Source organism: Protobothrops mucrosquamatus, unplaced genomic scaffold (assembly GCF_001527695.2).
Source record: "Protobothrops mucrosquamatus isolate PMUCROS unplaced genomic scaffold, P.Mucros_1.0 scaffold_87, whole genome shotgun sequence".
In the NCBI taxonomy this organism is placed as follows: domain Eukaryota; kingdom Metazoa; phylum Chordata; class Lepidosauria; order Squamata; family Viperidae; genus Protobothrops; species Protobothrops mucrosquamatus.
The window spans coordinates 267,372-272,345 of NW_015386163.1; positions in this window are offsets into that span (position 1 = coordinate 267,372).

The following is a 4,974-nucleotide window of genomic DNA, read 5'->3' on the forward strand; positions in this document are numbered from 1 at the left end:
TCTGCCCACAGTCTGGCGTTTGATCCTGACCTGCTCAAGGTTGGCTCAGCCTTCCATCTTCCGAGATCAGTAAAATGAGGACCCAGATTTTTGGGGGCAATAGGCTGACTCTGTAAACTGCTTAGAGAGGGATGTAAAGCACTATGAAGTCTAAGTGCTATTGCTATTCTTATTATAGTGGCATTGCCAGAGTTATTAGAAGTATTGAACCTTCTCGGCACATCAGAGTGGTAACCTCAGAGGAGGCACATCTACAAAAGGACATTATTCTTCATTTATTACTTAATTTATTTATATATTACATCGTATTATTACACGTCAACATGGTTTCCAGTCAATTAAAATGTAAACCACAGTGCATTATAGAATTGTAAAATGCTCAATCAGAAACATCAAAAGAATAATTATACAAAAAGTGCCTACAACTTTCATGCCCCCCAAAAAAGCCTGAGTAATAGCTGCTTTAAAAATGCAATTGTAGGGGCTTCATCATTTTCCTGGGATAGAGAGAAAAACTTTACGAAGTGTGAGTACTAGTAACTGCCCAAAAAGGCCAAGTCACCAGAGGGCACTCTTCTATTTTCATTACATTTCCAGACCTACGCTAATCTTCCTGATCGACCCAGAATGTAATGGGCAAAGGCATTCTTTCATTTAACACAACTTTTTAAGGATCATATGCTGCATGTCAAAAGCATAATCTTGTCCTTGGTCCAAAACTGGCAGCCAACACAGTTGCTTCAGGAATGACGTAACATGTTCAGCCAGTGGCCCTCTCAGCAATCTAGCCAGCATCTTCCACACCAGCTGCAGCTTCAGATCAAATGCAAGAGCACCGCACATAAAAATGCATCACAGTAACCTGAGAATATGAATGTGAGACCCACTGTAGCTCAGGCTTTCCCTGTCCAACCAAAGGTAGCTGGGAGATCAGCCAAACTTGCTGATTGGCATTTTTAGCCCTGAGAAATCATTTGGGCTCCAAAAATAGAAGTGACTTTAGGAGAAGGGACCTCAGCGTTCTTTGAGAGTTTCAGAAGTATTCAGGAATCCATCTTCCAACAAGTCAAGTCAGCTCCTGCTGTCTTTCAAATTTCCTGCGCTATGTATCTTTTGATGACCTTTCCTTCCCTGCCTCCCGTTCCGATCATCATCAGGTTTGATATGGATCCTCAAAAGCATAGGCAACTGGGGGGGGGGGGGGAAGCGGCTTTGTTGGACCCTATAATGTAACTGCTAAGAGTCAGAAATGGCAGTTGTCCAATACTGCTCTCTGAGGCCATTCCCATAAGTAGGAATGGAACCACTTGTCACCCAAGGTCCCTAACTTAATTTGCAATTCAGACTGTCTGGAAGGATACTTTGGTTAGCCCAGGGGTAGGCAACCTTGGCTCTTTTATGACTTGTGGACTTCAACTGCTGGCTGAGGAATCCTGGGAGTTGAAGTCTACGAGTCATAAAAGAGCCAAGGTTGCCTACCCCTGGGTTAGCCGCACCAAAAGCTGCTGACTAGTAAGCAAGATCAACTCTTCTGCAGGTGGTTGTCTCTCACGGCAATCATGACTGATTCTACCCCAGCAGAGTTTATAGGCAGTGCCATGTATGGCTATTTACTCTGGAAATGGCACTGTCTTAAGCAGAGTCTGATCCCTCATAATTTTAATTACATTGCAACCCTTGCTATGCTTATTTAGAAGTAAACCCCGCTGATGTCAAAGATTTTGCCAAAGGAGAGATCATTCATAAAATGGCGTGTGTGAATTGTCCTGCGTAGTTATAAGTTCAGATCAGTGTGGTTAATGGCTAAAGTGTTAACACTAGGAATGGAGAAAGACTTATTCGGATACAAATGCCAAAGCTGCAAAAAGCTTATGTGACGACTAGTCCAGGGGTAGGCAACCTTGGCTCTTTTATGACTTGTGGACTTCAACTCCCAGAATTCCTGAGCCAGCATGGCTCAGCTTAGAAATCTCTTTCCCCTCAGCATGGCTGGCTCAGGAATTCTGGGAGTTGAAGTCCACGAGTCATAAAAGAGCCAAGGTTGCCTACCCCTGGACTAGGCCAATCACCGTCTTTCAGCTCAATCAATATCAAAGGGTTGTTTTGTCGTAAAACTGAAGGAATTCCTCTTCCAAGGTGTAATTTGAGAAAACAAATGGAGCCCCCTGAAGTCTGGCTTTATAATATCTTTGTCGTCCCCTGTGGAGATTTTTCTCTTTAACCATTTAATACCATCTCATACCCTTTTTGACATTAACATACAAGCCAAACATGTAAACGTAGCTGAGATGTCTTTTATCTCTTTTATTGTAGAAAAATGTTAATGCAATTTAATACATTTAAATTCCATAAAACAACTCCATAGAAATTAGAATAATGTAAGCATGCAGTCTGCATTTTCTTCCGTTAAGATGTCCTGGGCTCACAAAAAAGAACAACACTTTCATTTTCATTGAAAGCCACTAAAAGCAGAGAGGCTGCAAACCATGCAACACTATACTCATTTGCATAGTATATTGTACCCAGCATGCCTGTAGAATGCTACACGTATAATATCTATAGAAGTAAAAAAGAGTAAAGGAAGAACAAAAGGAAAAGAACTCAATAGGAAATGTCTAATACTTTTGATTTGGTAACATCGTACATTTTTTTACTCCCAGATTATTGGGCTCACGTGTTGGTCCTCCTGTCCAGATTAATTCAGTGGGAAATGAATCTACGGTATGTTAACGATAAAGAGGAGTTCAGGACGGATTAGTAGGCATTTTTCAAGATTTCAAATTCAGGTGCTGGATAATTTGCACCATCTTATTTTTTAACTTTACGATTCCATTTTGTGTGCCTAGGATCCTAGGCAGAATTTCAAGTCTAGCACAATTTTTCCACTGGATAGTGTCTTTTTTATAGCCATTCACAACCACAGTTACTGTACAGCTCCATCCATCAAAACATCCTATTCCCCCTACCAATCATAGGAGCTATGATTGTTTCAGCAACAAATTGTTTAACCCAGGTTTAATCTTTCTGCAACTGTTATTATTTCAAGGAACACTGTTAGAACAATAAAGCGTTCACTGAGATACTTGCTAAGTATGCCCCATTTGGGGATTCCGATAGTCCTCGACTTACAACAATTTGTTTAGCAACTGTTCAGAGTTATGATGGCACTGAAAAAAGTGACTTACAACTCTCATGACCATCACGTGTCCCTACAGTTACATGGTCATAATTCAGGTGCTTGGCAACTGGCATGAATTTATGACAGTTACAGTGTCCCAGGATCATGTGATCGCCATTTGTGACCTTCCCAGCCAGCTTCTGACAAGCAAAATCTAGGGGGAGGCACTGGATTTACTTAATGACCATGTGATTCGCTTAACGACATGACAAGAAGGGTCAAAGTCAGACATGATCATGTGATGACTCACTTAATAACTGTATCACTTAGTGATGGAAACTGCAGTCCCAATTGTAGTCATAAGCCGAGGACTACTTGTATTATGGGCAAAAAGCATGAATTCAAATTGACACACATTTATAGAGTGCTTGTTGTACAAAACAGGAAGAAGAAAAAAGAAAAGGTTCTATCAACCCAGCCTGTTGATTTTGAGTAAATTCATCCTATATTTAACACAAATGAAATTGCTTATGAACATGATGATTTGAAAATGAACCGCTGAAGAAGTCCAACATAAATGATAAAAAGATTGAAAATATCAGTTTGGAATCTGGAATCAGTACAATATTTTTTTAAAAAATATTTCAATGCCTAAGATAGCAATGGGATAATAACTTGTGCTATTACAAATGTGCTTTTCTCTCTGTTATATTAGTGACAAAATACATTTTGCTAAAAACTGTTATTGTACATTATGATAGTTCACTGCATGGCTTGACTTTTTTTAGTATTAATACACTGCAGTAAATCATAGCAGTTTTGGCAATAGAATGTTGGCTTTTAAAATAACTTTCAGAAAGCAAATACAACATATAAAAATACTGAACGGGCATAGTATATTCACTCTCTGATTTGTTCCTTTAGTGGAACCAACTTCCAGTAATAAATCTGTAGCTGATAGCACAAGTTAACAACATCCAGACTCCAAAATAATGGAACGAGCTCTCCATTGTTAAATCTATTGGTGCCTGAGGTTAAAAAAAAATTAAAAGCAAATTTACTGAACACTATTAATCCAATCAAATATTGCCCATACTCCTTATTTTCTACTTTAATTTCAAAGATGATCATTACATTAACTGTTCTATGATTGTTTTTGTTTATTTGATGTTTCTAAAGTATTATACTTGGAACAAAGAATGAAATAAAGAAATGGCATTTTTGTCTCTGTGTGCTAGATATTTGTAAAAAAAATATTGTAAATTGGAACAAATGGTTCCTTTATGTATGATTTCATATATTTTCTCCTTGATAGAATTTGCAACCCTTCACTTACTCTTTCCTTATGTTAGTAGTTGAAACATTGTTGTTTTCAGCTAAATTGGCAGGGTTAGGTTACCAATGTTTAATGTAATCAAAATGCATTCATTCTTGAATACTCATTTGGTGAGGAATGATTTGATGATGATGTCTTTATTTTATTAACACTGTACACACCTCAGCTTTTTTAAATGTAAAGGAACGAAAATTACTGGGAGCAAAATAAATCACAGCTGAACAAACTTAATTTGACCAAATTAAATGTACAAATTAGATTAAAGACAAATCTACATTGATAATACCTTGCTGTTTCAGCTTGGAGTACAGTATTCAATGTGTGGAAGTATTTTATGAACAAAACATAATTTGCCTTCCTAGCCAAATTTACATGTTAAATTCTACAAATAAGCAGTTCGCTTTATTGAGTTCAGATTAAAAGTCCCAAGTCAATAAATTAATCACTTTAAAATTACATGGGGAACAAATAATATTGTGCATTTTAATAGGACATTAAAAAAAAAAGATGAAATAGCTCA